The 10,461-nt window shown below is 44.5% G+C and overlaps 1 protein-coding gene across 5 annotated transcripts in view; it reads right to left on the bottom strand.

Annotated features, from left to right (window-relative positions):
- Nucleotides 1–9,792, bottom strand: part of LOC135217341 (uncharacterized) — an 84,950-nt gene extending 75,158 nt beyond the window's left edge. For 2 of the 5 annotated variants that reach the window (XR_010315107.1, XM_064253147.1), the window contains exon 1: nt 9,570–9,792. The gene's annotated coding sequence lies outside the window, so the exon portion shown is untranslated. The other 3 variants (XR_010315108.1, XM_064253148.1, XM_064253150.1) reach the window with 3 other exon arrangements.
- Nucleotides 9,793–10,461: the final 669 nt, after the last annotated feature.

Raw genomic sequence — 10,461 nt, 5'->3', positions numbered from 1 at the left:
ACCTAACCACAACTTAACCTATCTAACATCACTTAGAGCACTGTGCCCTAACCTAGCCCAGGGTGCTTTGCCACCCCTGGACCCCACCCCAAGTATGTACAGTACTACTAAACATCAGAGAGAATGGACTTAGCTTCCGTTTGGAGGTTGTCCCATCATTCTGCAAACTACCCTTCATGCCCACAGGAACAAATAAATGTTACCTTCAGCTTTGTTTCACGCTACTTAGCTAAAACTCTCTGCAGGATGTTTCAAAATCACTTGCATACCTTAAACTCAGCCTAAGTAGTTTCATTACTTGTAAATTCCAGGCCAACTGGTGCTAGTCACTTAAGCCCATTGAGAATTTCAATTGTATTTTTAACTTACACAAGCTATTACGTGTGCCACACGAACCTGTCTTAGGCTATATTTAACAAGCATATAAAGGAATTAATAGTAGCTCATGCTGGTAGTTAACCCAATCGAACTCTGGCTACAAATACTTGATGTTGTTCTGTTCCTCATGACCAGCCCCTCTTCCCCACCTAAGTACATAGCTAAAACTCACCAAGTGTTAGGAACTGTAATGGGAACTCAGCTCACATCACAACATCAATCGGGAGGGGTGAATTGAATTGAATATGGAATTTAGGCCAAAGGCAAAGCACTGAAGCCTATGAGGTCATTCAGCGCTGATATTGAAATCGACAGTAAAAGGTTTGAAATGTGTACCAGGAGGAAAACCTCGCAGTTACCCGATGAATCAATTGTTAGGAGAGGGTGGAAAGTCAGATGGAAGAAAGACAATATGAAAGGAGGTACAGTAAAAGGAACAACAGGGGGGTTATCATCTTACAAGTTCCAAGTTACTCTATAATAGTTCTAGTATTATTGATGATTTGGCATAAAAAATAATTAAACTTTGTCCAAAAAATAAAAATGATATTGTTATTATACAATAAAGTTTCATACATACTTACCTGGCAGATATATACATAGCTAAGACTCCGTCGTCCCCGACAGAAATTCAAATTTCGCGCCACTCGCTACAGGTAGGTCAGGTGATCTACCGGCCTGCCCTGGGCGGCAGGACTAGGAACCATCCCCGTTTTCTATCATATTTTCTCTCTTCCACCTGTCTCCTGCGGGGAGGCTGGGTGGGCCTTTAATTGTATATATCTGCCAGGTAAGTATGTATGAAACTTTATTGTATAATAACAATATCATTTTCATACAATCAACTTACCTGTCAGATATATACATAGCTGATTGGCACCCTTCGGTGGAGGGTAAGAGACAGCTACTATATGGAATAGACAGGTAAACAACATATGTTGTAGGTATAAATAAAACCTTGGTTCCTACCTGATAGGTGGTAGACTTCGTGGGTGTTTGCCCAGTAGTCTGCATCACCTCAAGAAACTTTAGCGCGATATATGATCTATGGCCAAGAGTTCTTGTGGGTCTGCCGATGGGGTCTTATCCGCTTACTCGGCAGAGCCTAAAAGGACTTTGTCAATGGGTGCTGATCCACTTATATGACAATACACCTTATGAAGGAGCACACAACCAATCCCGACCACCTGATCCTAACCATATGTTAGAACTAAGGATTGTTCCGAGTTATCCCCGAACTCGTCACAACAACCGTAACTCAAAACCACTACGCACACATACATAATTTCAAAAAAAAATTTATACTCATCTAATTGGATATGACAAGATTCTCTTACTGAACAACACAGACGGCCGCCCGTGCTAAACCAAGTCCTCCATTGTTCGAAGAGACTCCAGACCATATCCAAAAAGAAGAAAAGTATATACATTTTAAGGATTGGTGTCGGCTCCCGTACCCAGAATCGTATCCGCCGATACGAAAGGACCTAGAGAAAAAACACTTCTCATATGTCACACGAACGTCTTTCAAGTAATGAGATGCTCTACTGGAGTTTGTCATCTCCAAAATGTCGTCTCTATGATGTTCTTAAGCGACATATTCTTATGAAACGAGAGAGACGTCGCTACAGCTCTCACTTCATGAGCTTTAACTCTCAACAGTTGTAACTGTTCGTCAGGACAGACCTTATGAGCGTCTGTAATGACGTTTCTCACAAAGAATGCCAGCGCATTCTTGGACATCAGTCTTGTGGGGTCTTTTACCGCGCACCAAAGACCTTGTCTAGAGCCTCCCATCTGATGCTTTCTCTGAAGGTAGAACTTCAGAGCTCTAACAGGGCATAGAGACCTCTCTGCTTCTCTGCCTACGAGACTCGATATGCCTTTGACTTCGAATGACTTAGGCCAGGGATTCGTGGGATTCTCGTTTTTAGCTAAAAACAGGGTCTTAAACGAGCAAATAGCTGAGTCTCCCTTGAATCCTACTTTATCCTGCAGAGCATGTAATTCACTAATTCTCTTTGCTGTAGCTAAAGATAATAGGAATAGACATTTTCTGGTGATGTCTCTAAAAGATGCCAGATGAGGAGGTTCGAATCTTTCAGATGAAAGAAACTTGAGGACTACGTCTAGGTTCCAGTTCGGAGGTACTGGTTCCTTCGACTTTGAAGTCTCAAATGACCTTATGAGATCGTGGAGATCTTTATTATCTGCCAGATCTAATCCTCTATTCCTGAATACAGCCGAGAGCATACTTCTGTATCCCTTTATTGTGGATACAGCTAGATGAGATTTTTCTCTCAGGAATAGCAGGAAATCAGCAATTTCCGCTATAGAGGTAGTGGAGGAGGACAACTTCTTGGATCTACACCACCTTCTAAAAACCTCCCACTTCGATTGGTATACTTTCGCAGTGGAGGTTCTGCGTGCTCTCGCGATCGCGCTTGCCACTTCGCGAGAAAAGCCTCTCGCTCTGACAAGTCTTTCGATAGTCGAAAGGCAGTCAGAGCGAGAGCGGGGAGGTTTTGATGGTACCTCTTGAAGTGTGGTTGTCTGAGAAGATCCGTCCTTCTTGGTAGGAATCTTGGAAAGTCTACGATCCACTCTACCACCTCCGTGAACCAATCTTGGGCCGGCCAAAAGGGGGCTATTAACGTCATCCTCGTCTCCTTTGACGCCACAAACTTTTTCATTACTAATCCCAGGATTTTGAATGGGGGAAAAGCATATACGTCTACTCGAGACCAATTTAGCAGGAAGGCGTCTACCATAAGTGCTCTTGGATCTTCCACGACCGAGCAAAAGACTGGCAGCCTTTTGGAAACGAATGTTGCGAAGAGATCCACATGAGGTGTCCCCCACAGCGACCAGAGATCTCGGACCAAACTTCCTCGTGTAGGGTCCACTCTGTATGAAGGACCTGGTTCCTCCTGCTGAGTCTGTCCGCCCTCACATTCTTTACTCCCTGTACGAACCTTGTCAGAAGGGAGATGTTCCTGTGAGACGTCCAAAGCAATAGGTCTCTCGCCAGTTCGTAAAGGAACGAGGAGTGAGTCCCTCCCTGTTTCCGAATGTAGGCAAGTGCGGTGGTGTTGTCCACGTTTACTTGCACTACTTTGTTTGACACCAGAGGTTCTAGACTCTTCAAAGCCAGATGCACTGCGAAGAGCTCTTTGCAGTTTATGTGCCAAGTCACCTGTGCTGGTTCCCAGGTGCCTGACACCTCTTCTGAGCCTAATGTCGCTCCCCAACCTTTCTCCGACGCGTCGGAGTACAACACTAGTCCTGGGTTCGTGTTTTTTAGAGAGATCCCTTTGTTCTCTTCCAGAGGGGGCAACCACCATTCCAGGTGCGGATCTTATCTCCACTGGAATGGGAAAAAACGTCCGAAAGCTGTCCGGTTTTCCAGCTCCAAGACTTCTTGAGGAAGAATTGAAGCGGACGTAAATGCAGTCTTCCTAGTGGGAAGAACTGTTTCGAGCGAGGAAAGGGTCCCTAGAAGGCTCACATTTCCCTCGCCCGACGTATGGTTCCTCCCTAAGAAGAGAGAGACTATCCGCAAACCTTTTGCGATTCTCTCTTGCGAAGGAAATACTCGAAAACCCCGAGAATCCATCCGAATCCCCAGATAGACTAGGTCCTGTCTGGGGGTCAGCTGAGACTTCTCGAGGTTCACGAGCACAATCCCAACGCTTTGATCAAATCTAGAGTTAACTTTAGGTCCTCCAAGCACTGTCTCTCTGATCTGGCCCTGATGAGCCAGTCGTCCAGATACAGAGAGATATTTACTCCTTTGAGGTGAAGAAACCTTGCCACATTCTTCATCAGCTTGTGAAGACCTGAGGAGCTGTGGACAGGCCGAAACACAAGGCTCTGAACTGAAAGATCCTTCCCCCCGTCATGAAACGGAGGTACTCCTTCGATGAAGGGTGGATCGGGACGTGAAAGTAGGCGTCCTGGAGATCTAGAGACACCATCCAATCTCCTTGTCGTAAAGACGCTAGGACTGAAGCAGAAGTCTCCATGGAGAACTTCTCCTTCTGAACAAATTTGTTCAGAGAGCTGACGTCCAGTACTGGTCTCCAGCCTCCCGAGGCTTTCGCAACCAGAAAAAGGCGATTGTAAAACCCCGGGGAGTTTTGATCCAGTACTAGTTCTATCGCTCTCTTGTCCCACATTTGTTCCACCATCGATCGAAGAGTATCCCTCAGCACAGGATCCTTGTACTTGGCTGATAGTTCCCTTGGTGTTGACGTTAGGGGAGGAGTGTTCAGGAAAGGGATACGATATCCCTTCCTTATGATAGGCCAAAATTAAGACGCGTACTGCGTTTTATCAGTGTCCAGGCCTCCACAAATCCCAGGAGCCTGGCACCTACTGGTGCTTGGAAGGAGGAGAAGCTTCATTTTCCCTTTTAAAGGGACGAAAGGCAGACCTACCTCTCTCTCCGGAGCCTTCCTTCTTGCGGGAGGTCTGGAGGTCGGACCACCTCGAAAGGGCTGAACTGATGTACTAGGTCCTTTCTTGTCAGATGCAGAAACAGGTTTCTTCTTCCTTGCTGACTGCGTCAGAAGATCCTGAGTCGCCTTCTCAGTTAAAGAATGAGCAATGTCCTTCACTAACTGAGAAGGGAACAAAAAGTCAGATAGAGGCGAATACAGTAGAGCGCCCTCTGAGCGTGTGAGACTGCCTTGGTTAAGAAGGCGGCCCCATATACAGTCCTCTTCTTTAGAAGACCTGCTCCAAATAATGAGGAGATTTCAAAAGAGCCATCCTGTACCGCTTTGTCTATACAAGACAATATGCATAACAGGGCTTCAGGTTCGATTCCTTCCGAATCATGGGCTTTCTTGGACATCACCCAAGGGACCAATCTAAGAAGTTGAAAACTTCCAATACATGAAAGAGTCCCTTGAGGAGATGGTCCAGTTCAGAAATTCCCCACGTAATTCGTGCCGAATTGAGACCTTGTCGACGTGAAGCGTCAACTAAGGTCGAAAAATCTGCTTCCGACGTAGAAGGGAGAGCAATACCCATATTCTCTCCCGTCTGATACCAAATGCCTCTTTTACCAGCTAATCTTGCTGGAGGCATACAGAAGACTGTTCTCACTAAGTCTTTCTTAGACTTCATCCATGAGTCTAAGGATTTGTTAAGGCCCTCTTCATCGAAATGGTGGGCTTCTCATTTTGAGAAAAGACGAAGGCTTCTTCGTCTTAGCACTCGAAAAGAGAGAGCGCGGAGAAGGAGGAGCGGCAGGAGTCAACTCGTCTCCATACTCCTCAAGAAGCAAGGCAGTCAAAACCTTATAGTTCGACAGTCCTTCTCTTCCCTGATATTCATCATCCGAGTTTTCTTCCAACTCGGGATCTACATGAGTCTCCGCTCCCCTTTCCGTACGTTCCTCTTCTGGAGGAGACAAACTCCTAATAGGAGAGGGGCTAAGGGAATGATAATCTTTCCTCTTTCCCGCTTTAATAGCCTTGGAAGGCGCCACAAGCTCAGGCTTCTCTTGATAATTAGAAGACGTTTCCCGCTTGGATGACGCTTCCCGTTCGCCAAGCGTCCTGGCTGACGTCTCTCGCTTACTTGGCTGCTGACGTCTTGATGACGCCTCGCGCCTGGAAGACGCTCCGCTCTCCAAAGGCGTCCTACTTGGCGTCACAATATTGGTCAGAGCGTCACGTCTATCAACAGTTTTCAATGACGCTTCATGTCTAAAAGATGTCTTACGTCTCTCTGGCGTTACGAAACTTTCGTAAGCAACCGTTCTCGCTCTCAAACCCGAAGCTTCTGTAAGATGTTTAGAAGCTTCACGTCTGCATGACGCTTCTCGTTTAGCAGGGGAGAGAGGAAGAGACTTCTTGATTGGAAGCGCCACGTCCTTCCTACAAGGTCGCTAAAACTCCCACTAGAGAGGACATGTTGCTCTTGAACTGCCATAATTATTCTCCTTGACGCTTCTCCCACGTCCACTGCATGACGCCTTTCGTCATCACTCGGGGGAGAAGTAGGAAAGGGTACTTCTGCGTACTCGTCAGGTGACGCTGACGCCACCTTCGCCTTCTTAATAGAAGAGGGAGCGTCATCTGAGAAACGCTCTGGGCTAGAATCTATTTCAGGTTCTTGCATATGACGCTTCAGAGGTCTCGACAAGTTCGACTCCTTCCACCCTCGTTTAGGTGAGGGAGAGGGAGAGGACGAGAAACACTCACGAAGGACGCTTTTCCTATAGCGCCCTTGAGCAGCCTGCCACGAAGCAGAGCTAGCTGAAGGGACGTCTGACCGTTGGGGATTCCCCACGACCTCCTTAAGGCTTTCGACTTTCCTTCTCCTCTGGGCATGGGAGCTTGGAAGAGGTCTAGGCTGGGAGCGTCGCAGGGACGATCAAACGCCCCCTCCACAACACTGGGAGAACTCACTTCACTGTAATGCTCACTTTCACTAGCCTTACCTTGCAAGTCCGCCATCTTGGACTTCATGTCTCTAATCGTAGCTTTCAGATTGGCGATTTCCGAGGCCGATTCCGAAAGTACACTATGAGAATGAGATACATAGGGAGAATCTAAATCAGTAGGATTAGAATTATCCGTAAAAGGCTCAATAGGCCTTGAACTCACACCTTTCAGACGTCTAACTCTATCCCTCTCTAACTTCTTCAAATAAGAAGTCAAAGTCTTCCACTCTTCTGCATTTAATCCCTCGCATTCCTTACAAGTATTATTAGCAGAACACTGAAACCCCCTACATTTACGGCATACAGTGTGAGGATCAACCGAAGCTTTCGGTATCCTCACCCTGCAGCCTACATTCACACACATTCTCACACTCACATTTGAATCAGACATACTGAGAAAAATCCAAAAAAGCAATTCCAAAAACAGTCCACAGTAGCGAATGCCCAAAACACGATCCAGATACGTCACCAAAAAGCCGAGAAACGATGATCAAAGGATGAAATATGAATCTAAGTCAGGAGGTAATAGCAACAATGTTGATACCACCGGCGACAGAGAAAATATGATAGAAAACGGGGATGGTTCCTAGTCCTGCCGCCCAGGGCAGGCCGGTAGATCACCTGACCTACCTGTAGCGAGTGGCGCGAAATTTGAATTTCTGTCGGGGACGACGGAGTCTTAGCTATGTATATATCTGACAGGTAAGTTGATTGTATGAAAACAACCTTTGTCTCTGAACATTTTCTGGAGAAATCCATCATATCCGAGATATGAATGTTACATATAATCACCATCCTCAAAAAATTTCTAAGTGTTTTATTTACTTTAACACTGACACAAGTCCTCTGATGCAAGTTTGTTTTTCCTTAAAACTGCACTGTGGTTCTGATAAGACTTTGTTTTACTTCAAAATTTCATTCTGGTTAGTTATGTCCTATGTCTAGGAGTCATGTGACCTGGGGGAAAATTTTACTGGTGTCAGACATTTACTCTTAGTCATTTGGTTCTTTCATGAAGAATATATGTCCAATCTGAGTTCCTCCTGTAATTTTTATCATTTTTGGTTAATTCATAATTTTTATGAATATGAAACACAATACATCACTTTTTTAAAGGCAACATGGATTGTTACCGGGTTATGTTTCTGATAAAAGACATAGAAAAAGAAAATATTGTAATTTTAGCACTGATGACTACTACTGTAGTCACACTGTCTTGTTCTGGATAGAGATATCAAAACATTTTTGTCCATCCAATTAAGGCAAATTTATCATTTTATTTTAAGTGACAGCAGGAAGCACAGCATATACTAAATGGTGGGGTCCGGGGTGGGGGGTGAGCCCCCACCTAAGCAACACGGCCTACAGGGTTATGTTAGGTTAGGATGGTGTCCTTTGTAATTAACTGGCCTGTCTGGGGGGGGGGGGGTGGAGCCCCCAGGGCACGTAACACAGCCTACTATAGGTTAGGTTAAGTTGGGTTAGGATGGTGTCTTGTGTAACCAGTTGGCTCATTTTTACAGCAGGTCCAAGTCAGGTATTCTTTTTTTTGGTAGATCTACGGTACTTATCCCGGCGGCCTAGACAATGGCAGTTGCTGTTTTTCTATGCAGTTTTACCTACTGAACAAGAATTTTAAGTAATATTTATTCGGACGACTGTAATTAACCCCCCAGGGGCCAGTACTAAACACAGTGAAATATATTGGACACCCCAATCCCTATTGGATGTTGTCTCTGCGGTTACGTTCCTTGCCGTCCGTGCGGACTGCTTCTGTAGAAATACCTTTTTTTTTTAAGTAATTAGGTATATATGTACTTGTGCTTTATTGGGTAATACTAAGCAAGAACTCCTCAACAACTGCAAAGGAACAGTCCCGTGAATACGAAAGCCACTAGGGATTGAGGGTGAAATGTATTTCGCTGCATTAGGTAGTACCAGTCCCTGGGGAGTTAATTATAGCTGACCCACAAAAATAACTCTAAATGCTTAATAAGCAATCGAAAGACTATGGGAACTGTCATTTCAAAAGAAATACTCGACATGGAATTAGGCACTACCTATTGCTAGGATCTACCTACCTTTTAAGTAAACGTTCTGAATGTTTAGGATAATAGCTGATACATGTGGGAAATGTGTGATTTTTTAAATTGAATGTAGGTAGCTATACCTAGTAGGGGTGTATATACTAATAGCTAACTCGAAAACAACTCATTTCCCACGTGTATTACTTTTATAATTATTCAAAACGCTACACACAAGAAAATACATAACAAAGGCTAGGTAGGCTACTTAAAAAATACAGAGTTGTTACTGTTGTAGGTACTAGGCTAGGTACTAGGTATAGCTAGGTAGTATAAACTGACCAAAAGGGGGTGCTGCTAAGGGCCAAAGGCCCGAAGCCACGTTGTAAAGAACCTTAAGTCATGCCTACAGTGCACCGGATGAGGTGCACTGACGGCACTACCTACCTAATAACCCTTCTACGAAGAATCGGGGAGAGGTGGACCAACAGCCGGGACAAGCCACTCCCGACTGGGGTCGAGGCCGGGTTTACAACCAAATTGAGCTCCTGCCTGGCCTAATAGCCTTCGTAACCTACTTCACACAGAAACAACATTAACGGAGAAAATGTCTTAAGTCCTAATGAGAAATCCTATGCTACTAAGAGCTTCCAAAGAGTCGAGATAAGGGGTCCTACGAATTCTAGGTAGGGAGGCACTTAGCTACTTACCTAAGGTACTAGGCTATTCTATACCACTGACCACCGTGACCCGAGTCCGATCTTGGAATCTGCCTCTTCTGACTTCGATTCAAGACTTGAAATACCAAAGATAATGAAAGATCATTCAAGTTCACCGAAGAGATACTTTGAAAGGCGTTACGCGCGCCGATTTGTTTTTGCCGCGGCGGACAAGGCGACCAGACCTGGCTCTAAAGGTCTTGTTTTGAGCAGTGTTGCCAAGACACCAAGAAGATGATCGTTTTCCCTACACCAGACGTGTTTCCCCTACTTTCCCCCTACGCATCGAATGTAGTCGTAGGATACAATTGAATGAAGATGAATTTATGAAACGAACATAACGCAAGAAATAAGAAGAAACACAAATAGAGAGCTCTGGGAAAATATTGGTAAGTTGAGAAATTGGCAAAAAACAAGAAAAGAAGTTATACGTTTATATAATGAAGCTGAAACAAAGGACGCATTAGTGAATTATTGGAGAACCATATACATAAACATGAAAATATAATAAAGGAAATCTAGAATGGAGAGAAAAAGATGGAATATGAGAATGAAATGGCAGAAGTAGATGAATGCATAAGAATTGGAGATTATAGATTCCCAAAAGGAGAACACATGGACCTATTGAGTCATAGCTTGCCTAAGTAAGCTCAAAGCAAAATTATATAAAACAAAAGGAAACCAAGGGCCAAGGATCTAAGGCCAATAGCTTTATTGAATATATCACACAAAGTATTCATGATGTTGATAAAAGATGAAATAGAAGCACACCTCAGATTGAATGAAGAAGAACTCGAATGCCAAGCAGGATTCATAGGAGGGAGTAGGATTGAAGATAATATCCTTAGATTACAATATCGTGTAGAAGAGAGCTATAGGAATA

This window comes from Macrobrachium nipponense, chromosome 7 (genome assembly GCF_015104395.2).
Source record: "Macrobrachium nipponense isolate FS-2020 chromosome 7, ASM1510439v2, whole genome shotgun sequence".
Classification (NCBI taxonomy): Eukaryota; Metazoa; Arthropoda; class Malacostraca; order Decapoda; family Palaemonidae; genus Macrobrachium; species Macrobrachium nipponense.
This window is presented reverse-complemented; position numbering and strand designations above follow the sequence as displayed.